General features: G+C 34.3%; 1 protein-coding gene across 3 annotated transcripts in view; it reads right to left on the reverse strand.

The window, feature by feature from the left end:
* The window catches only part of LOC136026960 (uncharacterized), a 167,858-nt gene that overhangs the window by 91,956 nt on the left and 65,029 nt on the right, over positions 1-10,873 (reverse strand). The window lies entirely within an intron of this gene.

Consider the following 10,873-nt stretch of genomic DNA (forward strand, 5'->3'; position numbering starts at 1 on the left):
TATGCATATCAAACTAAATTGGCTTTTGTCTCTGTGGATATGAAACTGGTTTTTCTCATAAAATGTGCCTGCATAGTAGTTTGTTTCACGAAAGAACCTAACTTCACTTATTGAGTGTGTTTTGAATAATACACAAGTACCAATTTATCTCTATCGATTACTTCAGTGCATTTTCTCCTATCTCTATTAGGTCCAAAGATTGAAGTACCTCTTTTTCAGAATTAATTTTTATCCTTTTTTTGGATGATGATAATGATGATATATTCATTTAAGAGCAACAATTTACACCCAAAAGACAGTATGATTCACCCAAAACCAAAGGTTGACTTGGGTGGATCAGTTAAAAAGCACATCCATGTAACATCACTTAGATTCAGTGTAATGGGACAGAAAGAAATAAAAGGAAAAGAAAAAACAAAAAAACTACGGGAGCAGTAAAAAAGAAATAACGATGCTACAGGGACAGCTCATACATACCACCATTTCTATACCATGGGGCTACACTCACCAGCCAACAAAAAATTACAACTTACATAATTACAAAATTAATTACAAAATATACAAATTATAAAAATATACAAAATTACAAAAAATTACAAAATTAATTACAAAATATACAAATTATAAAAATATACAAAATTACAAAATGTAATTACAAAATTATATCATTGTCATCTCAATAGTTCGGGATGCTGTGTTTTTCATTTTTCCATTTTAAATATAACTATAAATTTAGATGCTGCATCTGATGAAATTTCAGTTTCAGAAGGTACTGAAAAGAATTATATACTACTCCACAATATTTTTTTTCCCTTTAATGGAGGCAGCATAAAAATACAATCTTTTAGAAAATTAAGAGCTAATGGAAAAACTCGACTGTCTTTTCAACCTTATTCGGTATTTAAATAAAATAAGGAAAAGATAAATAAATATACGGAGCTGTATATTTGTTTAAAGCTTTTATCATACTTATTTTGTAAAAAGAAAAATATGCTTGCTCTGTCTAGTTGAAATTTTGTAAAGTCTTTGATACCCGATACTCCATGAATTGTCTAAAAGTACAATAAGACACCCTCTTTTCTTATTTGTAAGAAAAAAGTTTTTTTCAGCTGAAAGTAAGGATCAACATTAAAACTTAAAACAAACAGTAATTATTTTGTATATAAGGGGACTGCCCCCACCTCAACCCCTCTATCTTTACGCTAAGTTCTTTAGTACTGTAGAAATCATTCTTGTTCGAATTCAAAGGTTCTTGTGTTTCAGATTCCAAGGTATACTTGTCGAAATCAATACGAAATTTTGACGCTACTTTTGCGCTTTAACTCCCCACAATATATGTGTACAGGAATTTCTTTTGTTTGAGGGAAGAGGAACAAAATTAAAAAAGAAAGTAAAAATGACAAAATTCTAAGAAACATACAAAAAAAAATTAAGGAAATCATGAAAATTTTGATACTGTCCATGGAGGATTGGGTGTATAGGTACTTTTGTAAACCTGCTTGACCCGTCCCCCTGCCTAAAATCTAACAGACAGCCTTTGCTTTAGGTTTTCAATGCAAGATATTATATCTTACCTCGTAATATAAATAATCATATTTTCCCACTTTTGACTGCTTATTAACATCTGCCGCTGGTAGCAATACCACTTTATTATCATTTCTTCTCTACTTAATGGAAAAGTTTTCGTAGCAAACTTTTATGTTTTGCAGATTAAAAGTTTGTTAGCCGTCTTCTATTATAATTAAATAAATGTAAGAGGTTTTTCAAATGAAAGTAAATAGTGACATTAAAACTAGAAATTAACATAATTTATCAAACAGTTCGTGGTAACGAACTGTAAAAGAACCGACTCAGCCCATTAGTATCCGAAACTCAAAAAATTAATTTTGATAACTATAGAAATATCAAAAGAATTACATTTTGTGCTGATTCGAAATATATAAAGTTTATCAAGTTTAATGCTACCCATCAAATGTTATGAGCCTGAAAAAATTTGCTTTTTCGTTGAAAAAGTGGAAAAACATCCCTGTTTTTCCACTCAAATTTTGAGATATCAAAATTTTGAGATAGCCCTTCTACTCAGTATAGTTGAAAGGTTCAATAATGATGTCTTTGGTGTTGACATGAGTCCCAAAGGAAGGGCCACAAGCTATCATATTTGCCCACTGTATACACATAGCATTTTTTATTGAAAACTAAATCGACAATTCCAAGTTTGGGGGGATTGATTTCTGAGGTTTTGATTTTCTGCAGGGAGAATTCTCTATTGGGACAAATATTTCTGGAGTGAACTTTCTAGAGAAAATTTTACACAGTGAGAATTTTCCAGAATTCATATACGAAATCAAATTTATTTGTCTCACTTTTTCGTTGGCAATCCCATTTTATAGATGGATATGCTCAGAGGATTATTGTCCGGGAAAAAGTTTCTGCGGAGCGATTTTATCGCTCCACAGAATAATTATTTATCGGGCGATTTTTAAGTAGGGGGGGGGGGGCTGCCACATGAGAGATTCTCCATGGGAGGATTATCAACAGGAAAAACTGTCGATTGGGAACTTTTTGTCCAGAAAATTTTGCATTTGGGAAGAGGGAAATTTCGGGAAATATTTCTACACAGAAGGGATTCCGCTATGACCTGAAAATAAATCTGATATTAAATAAAAGACAAGTTTTTTTCGATTGAAGGCATGCTAAGGAGTATTTTTCAGGCTGAATCGTTAGCAATAAAATTCCTGGAGGAAATTCGCAGTGAGGATTGAATTACCCGGGGGTAATTTCTCGGGGAAAAGTTTTGACTCGGGAGAAACTATCTATTGAACAATTATCTATGGAGAAAGGGAATTTTCAACGGAGGGGGAGGGGTATTTCCTGGGATTATTTGAAAAAGATCAGAATTGAATTAAGAAAACAAGTTTTTCTTCTGAACGTAAGGAGCACAAGTAAAACTTAAAGCGAACAAATATGATTCCCTGGAGCTGACCATCCTCAATACAACACTCCTTACGCTAAAATTCGACCTCTTGTCCCATTCATTATGAACGATTCCCGAAACAAAAGGCCCGTTTAATTAGAATCAGAACTTGTTTTTAAACAACTAAAAAACTTTAGCATGAAGATAGAAGTATTGATGAGGGCCAGACCTCGTCAACTATAGAATAAGGAGTGACACGGAGGGAGCAGCCCCCTAATATAGGGAATTAAGAGATACTCAACTCAATAGTACCCAAAAATTTGATAACAAAAGATACATCAAAATAATTGGATTTTTGTGCTGATTCCAAATATATAAGATTGATTAGGTTTAACGTTACCCTTCAAAAGCTAAGATCCTGATAAAATTTGCCTGATATTCAAAAACGAAGGAAACATCCCCTAAAAATCAAGGAATCTTATTGAAAATTGCACCATCATATTCAGAGCATCAGAGAACTTTACTGTAGAGGTTTCAAGCCCTTATCTGCATTTTTTTTTCTCTAGAAGAAATATCAATATGCGTGTTTATTATTGTGTTTGTTTTCTGTTTTTTCCATTAGGGTGGAGGGGGGATTTGTGGTAAAAATGTTCCATATGTTTGACACACTTTAAAAAACGATCAGAAATAAAATGAATAACCGGTCTTTTTTACAAATGAAAGTATGCTAGGGAGAATTTTTCAGGTGGAATCGTCCGCAAGAAGTATTCTGGGAGAATTTGCAGCCAGGATAGAATTTTCCGGCGGTAATTTCCCGGGAAGGGTCAAGGAATTTAAATAGAGGGAACTTTCCATGGGGGAATTTTTCTGGGGGAGGGGAAACTTTTCATGGACAGGGAGGTGGATTTCCCGGCATTAATTAAAAAACAATCAGAAACTTGATGAAAAAGCAAGTTCTTTTAACTGAAAGTAAGGAGCAACGTTAAGCCTTGAAAAGAACAGAAATTATTCCGTATATGAAAGGAATAATTTTCACCTCAACACCCCACTCGTTACACTAAAGTTTGATCTTTTGTCCCAATTCTTTAAGAGTGACACACGGGACACAAGGTCCGTTTATTTAGTATCAAAAGATTGTTGAAAAGTACCAAAAAACTTCAACGTAGAGACCATGGTATTGAGAAGGGGGCAGCCCTTTCATATACGGAATAGTTCTGTTCGTTTTAAGTTTTAATGTTGCTCCTAACTTTCAGTTGAAAAAACTTGTTTTTCTATTCAACTCTGTGTAGGAGGGTTACTTCTTTCCTCCTTTCTACCTCGCTAAAGAAGTATGGTGCTTTACTATAAAAATATTTATGAAAGAAACAAATGTTATTAGTGGGTAATCGCAAGATGTTTGTTAAATTTGTCAAGAAGAGGAAGATAGATTCTCTGGCGCTAATTGTGAAACGATTAAAAATCAAGTTTTTTCAACTGAAAGTAAAGATCAAGGTTAAGCCTTAAAAAGAACAGAAATTAATATGTATATGAAAGGAATAATTTTCTCCTTAATACCTTGCTCGTTACGCTATTTAGAATAAAAGATTATTGAACAGAACCAAAAAACTTTTAACGTGCATACTATATTATTGAGAAGGGAGTAACCACTTTCCTATACGAGTAATTTCCGTTCATTTCAAATTTTAATGTTGCTCCTTACTTTCAGTTTAAAAAACTTTTTTTTTAAAATTTAATTCCATGTAGGAGGGTTACTTTCTTCCTCCTTTCGATCTTTTTCGCTAAAGTCGTATAATGCTTACAACAAAAGCATTTATGAGAGCAACAAATGTAATTTGTGGGTATTTGCAAGATTTTTGTTTTACAGCTAAGCAAAGATGCGCATCAATAAGTCCTTCATGCATTGTGAACAATATCTTTTATCCCATCCTTATTACCCTTGAGCTTGAACATTCTAAGGTATCGGGAACAAAACGTAAACTTTAGCATAAAGAGCGGGGTTGACGAAAGGGAACCCCGATAATGAACGGACTAGTTCATGTACAAAACAGTCAAATTTGTAGAAGTAAATTTTAACTTAATGTTTTCTCCATGTTGGGGATCACTGCGAGCCATCGGTTCTTTTAATACTTAAATAGTTATTAAAATTCTTTTTTTTTACTTTCAGTTGCAGTAGGCAGGAGTCCACTCTTTACTTACAGGTCGGTACCTCGAACTGTTTGATAATAATACTGGTCTTAATTACCATCATTTTTGCATTGATTAAATACTAAAGCACTACACTGTACAAAAAAACTGATTTGCTTAAGTTTTAAGGACTTAAATGTAACTAGTGGATGAGTTTGACGAGGAAAATAGAAAGAAAATAAGAAACTTCAGCACATTCTCATATGTAAGGATTCATTCCCACAACTCAATCATACAGCCCTAAACCCAACCGGAGAAAAAAAATTACTAAAGCATTAATAAAAAAAATTGTTCATAAGGTTTTACTCGGTCCTGCGAATGTGAAACAAAAGACGGTAAACTTGCCAATATATAAATTTAGTCACCTTTTAGTCCGACTTGACTAACACTCGCTTGTCAAGAAAACTCGCTTGTCTTTATGGCTAAAGTAACTTCCAAATGACATATCATAATCATTTTCAGATTAATGATTGGCTGGGATATAAGATAATTACTGCTTATTAAGGTAAGACCATTCATATAATTATCACTGAGAGACAGATATCATTCTAAATCCTATAAGGTTGTTTAATAGTAATGCATGCTGCTACCGACTTAAAACAAATTCCATTAGAAATCTGAGGATTCGCTTGACTCACACAAGCCTGAAAAACAATACCATAGGTACTACCAAAAGAGAAGAAAGAAGACATGGAAAGTTGATGACCAAATTACCAATGCTACCCTACTTAATGGGAAATTTGTATCTATTGAACTCCAACTTAGTGTTTAATAAGACTTTATGGTTTCGATTAAAAAAAAAAAAAAACATAAAAAGAGGGAAAAAGGACCAAATTGACAACATGGTAATATAAATAAATAAATCATAGTTTAAGAGGTTTTAATCCAACAAACATAGTGAAGCATGGTCAGTCAATTGCTTTTGCACTAGTTTTAAGGCCGTGATTAAGTGAACTGATGGAACTCCAAAATCCCATGTTAAATTGAAAATTTATATTTAAAAAGTACTCAAGTATTCATTGGCGGAAGATGCCGCTTTTAATATCAGGCCATAGCTTCTTGAAGATGCTACAAAATGTTTGAAAGGATTTTGCTCTATTTCCTCTAATTTCTTAGAAATCTTAGAAAATGTCTAGGTCTTTTTCACAAGTGTATTCTATGAAGGATATTGCTTTTGGAACAAAATTGGCACTATCATGAGCAGAAGACAATAACCTGTAAGATGATTGGAACCATTTTTCGATATATTTTCCTGTTTTCTAACAGTCCCATAGAATATTTTCAGCTACCTGAAACTTTTACAAGTCGGTTGCCAGAAAGAATCGTTTCAGATCGCCGATAATACCCCCTAGAGAACAAAATGATAAGCTGGTATAATCAGCCGCTTGTTAATAGTGTTTGAAATTTTCATAAATAATTTCAATGCAATGAAGGAACCTAAAAATGAGAAATAGTCAGGAGCCTTCCGTAAAGTTGTGCACACAAAGCTGAAATCATGGGGAAAATTAAATCAAAGCGAGGTATGCAACTGCGGAACTGCGAAAAATTTGGGGATAGGCGAGTGGATAAAGAATCGAAAAAAGGCTAAGGCGGACTGTTGCATGGAAGTTGGAAAGAATGGACTGGTCAACCACAAACGGGGCCACGACTAATTTTACCAAGTACAATGTCAGCTTGAATGTGCTCAGCTAGATACTTGCTTTTTCATGATTTTTACCCTGAAAGACTCTACATTGAAAAGATAGACCGCGATCCAGGCTTTTGGACCGATAATATTTTTCCCAAGCTAAAAGGATTCTTCATGGATGCTTTGATCCGAGAGTTCCACGGGGGCTTCCAATACGAGAGCCGTACTTATAAGATTAATCGTCTTGTACCGATAACAGGAAAATTCATTTTCCTTACATTCTATCCTTCTTTGTATTTACATACTTAATTGTATTGTCATTTCAAAGAAAATACCTTTGTTTATATTGCTTGTCCTCCAACTTTATCAAACAGTTCATGGTAACGAACTGTAGTAAAGAGCGACCCGGCTCAATAGTGACCAAAACTCCAAAAAATGGAATTTTGATACCAACAGCTACATCAAAAGAATCGCATTTTAATACTGATTTTAAATATATAAGCTTCATCAAGTTTAGTCTTACCCACCAAAAGCTAGGAGACTGAGAAAATTTGCTTTGTTTTAGAAAATAGGGGAAAACAACCACTAAAAGTCATAGAACCCTACTGTAGAAGTTTCAAGCTCCTATCTACCAAATTGTGGAATTTTGTATTTTTTGTCAGAAGGCAGATCACAGATGCGTGTTTATTTGGTTTTTTTTCAGGTGTGATCGAATCGACCCTGTGGTCCTAGAATGTTGCAAAAGGGCTCATTCTAACGGAAATGAAAAGTTCTAGTGCCCTTTTTAAGTGACCGAAAAAATCGGAGGGCACCTAGGCCCCCGTCCATCGCTAATTATTTTCCCAATGTAACCGGATCAAAATTCTGAGATAGCCATTTTATTCAGCGTAGTCGAAAATCCTTATAACTATGTCTTTTGGGACGACTTACTCCCCTACAGTCCCCGTGGGAGGGGCTACAAGTTACAAACACTGACCAGTGCTTACATATAGTAATGATTATTGGGAAGTGTACAGACGTTTTCAGGGGCGTTTTCATTTGGTTGGGGGCAGGGGTTGAGAACCCCTCAGGGGTTGATATATGCTGTTAAGGCTGAAAACAAAGTTCAATTGAAATTTTAACTTCATTCCTTACCTCCACAATAAAACTGTGCTTTCGTAGAGATTTTTTGTTAAAATAGCCATATTTTTTTCTTTCATACCGTGATCTGAAAGGGATAAAATAATATTTTTTTGTGATTACAGTATAGTATTCCACTGAGATTGGTTTATTCATGAAGTTCAATCACAAATAAATAATGTATCTCCCGGGAAATCTCATAAAACTCACTTGGGATGCATTTAGTCCTCCCAATCTATTTCCCCATAGATAAGAGAGGTCTAGCTCTCAACAACTAACTTTATTTGCGCTGATATATGGAGAAATAGAGTTGACCTATAAGATGTCATTATATAAGATCACAGGGACTAAACTAAATTTTCACTTAGATGACCTTATTAACCAATTAAATAAAAAAAAACAAGTTTTTTTTTAACTGAAAGTGAAGAACGACATTAAAACTAAAAACGAACAGAAATTAATACGTGTATGAAAGGGACTGCCTCATCATCAACGTCCCGCTCTTTACGCTAAAGTTTGACTCTTTCTCTCAACTCTTCTTTTTCTAAAAACAGTAAAAAACTTTCGTGTAAAGAGCGGGGCGTTGATGAGGAAGCAGCCCCTTTCATATACGAAATAATTTCTGTTGGTTTTAAGTTTTAATATCGCTCCTTACTTTCAGTTAAAAAAAAACTTGTTTTTTTTTATTTAATTTCTGAATGTTTTGGAATCAATGCATGTCTTGATTTTGGCTCTCCCCAGAGGAATAATTAAAACGAAATTTGAATATTTATTTTTTTTGGCTGAATGGCTTTCTCATAATTTTTATCGAATGATTTTGGTAAAAAAAAAAAGAGCTGGGGAGGAAGTCTAGTTGTCCTACGATTTTTTTGGTTACTTAAAAAGGCAACTAGAACTTTTAATTTTTTACGAATGTTTTTATTAGTAAAAGATATACGTAAGTTATAAATTAGCTTGCCTAACGAACTTTTGTATTCTCATGTTTTTATTACATATATGATGGGGTTCACCCCATCGTCAGTACCTTGCTCTTTACACTAAAGCTTAAATTTTGTCCCAATTCATTAAGAATGACCCCCTGAATCACAAAAGCCATAGAATAAATAGTTGAAATTACTAAAAATACTTTAGCGCAAAGAGCGAGGTATTAGGAGGAGGTGAGCCCCTTATATGGGTAATAATTTCTGTTCGTTTTAAGTTTTAATGCTGCTCCATACTTCCAGCTGAAAAAACTTTTTCATATTTATTTTTTCATTGTTTTTTTTGAAACAATGCTAGAAAATCCTGCACTCCCTTCATGGAAATTTTCTTCCCCCATGACAAATTCCTCGATGGAAAGTTCTCCCAACATATCTCCCTCTTCTCAATCCCTCCCCCCAACCAAAAAATTCCCCTGAAAACGTCTGTATACTTCCCAATAACCATTACTATATGTAAGCACTGGTTAAAGTTTGTAACTTGTAGTCCCTCCCACGGGCATTGTGGGGGAGTAAGTCGTCAAAGACATGGTTATAAGGTTTTTCGACTATGCTGAACAAAATGGCTATCTAGAAATTTTGATCCGTTGACTTAGGGAAAATAATTAGTGTGGGAGGGGGCCTAGTTGCCCTCCAAATTTTCTGGTCACGTAAAAAGGGCACTAGAAATTTTCATTTCTGTTAGAATGCGCCCTTTGGCAATATTCTAGGAGCACTGGGTCGATACGATCGCCCCTGGAAAAAAAAAAAATAAAAAAAAATAAACACGCATCCGTGATCTGCCTTCTGGCAAAAAATACAAAATTCCACGTTTTTATAGATAGGATAAGACTTATATATTTAAAATCAGCATTAAAATGCGATACGTTTTATGTAGCTATTGGTATCAAAATTCCATTTTTTAGACTTTGGTTACTATTGAGCCGGGTCACTCCACGAACTGTTTGATGAGTTGGTCAAACTGCAGGTATAAAAAAGAGAAAAATTTCACGGCATGTTTTTTGTCAAGACCAGAGAAAATGATCCCTTCCTCAAAAGACAAAATTGCAAGTTCTGTTTACCCTCCCCCCCCAAAAAAAATCCAAAAAGTTAAAACTGGATCCCCCAATCGAGGAAAAATTAGTTATATTAAGTAAATTATTGATAACAATCGTCAGCTTTTAGTAAAACTTATTGACTGTAAGTAATCTCTATAAAGACAACTACTATTACTACTAAAACTAGCATTTCACTGCAGCCCCTAGCCATCAAAGTCAAACGCACCAACGCTTGCTCCTCTTTGATCACTATCTATTCACGGACTCCCTCATTATACCCTCCTGAAAGTTTCTATTCCCTTATGACATCCTTCTGCCGCATTCGGGGACGACCTGCTATTTTTTTTACCCTAAACGGTTGGCCATAAAAAAACGTATATCCTCTTATCAGGATCAGAAACCATTTGCCTTTGATTGCAGAATGGAGAAATACTCACTTCAGTTATCCGCTGCATAACATAACTTAACTTTTTTCAGATTAGTGATTGGGTGCGAGTTAAAGAAACTTCGACTGTGGAAATCCGAAAGGCGTTCCAGTGGACATTTTCCAAGTATTAAGAAGATGCAAAAAAACTGCTTTGGAAAATAGCCTCTCTTTCGAGCTTTCTCTTTATCTCTCTCTCTCTTTATTTTTATTTTTTCTCTTTCTCTGTTTCTGTTTCTCTTTTTCGAGCTTTCTCTTTATTTCTTTCGAGCTCTAATCATGCCTTTCTGGGCATCTCATGGTGGGCCTTATTTGGCAATATTCATGGCTGTGGAAGAGTCATACACTTAACGCTGTTTGGTCTGCAAAACTGGCCGAATTTTGTTTATAACGGGTTTTGAGTATTTTTTTTTTTTTTTTTTAAGAATTAAAAACATCTGGAGAACAAAAAGGAATACGGTATCTTGATTAAACCAGTTGATTGGTTGTGCCTGCTTTTGGTTGAATCGATACAAACTCATTTTTTAATGATATATCAAATAACGCATTTTGTATTTCAACAGCCAACTTACCAATTATATAAAGGAGATT

This window comes from Artemia franciscana, chromosome 5, assembly GCF_032884065.1.
Source record: "Artemia franciscana chromosome 5, ASM3288406v1, whole genome shotgun sequence".
NCBI classification, from domain to species: domain Eukaryota; kingdom Metazoa; phylum Arthropoda; class Branchiopoda; order Anostraca; family Artemiidae; genus Artemia; species Artemia franciscana.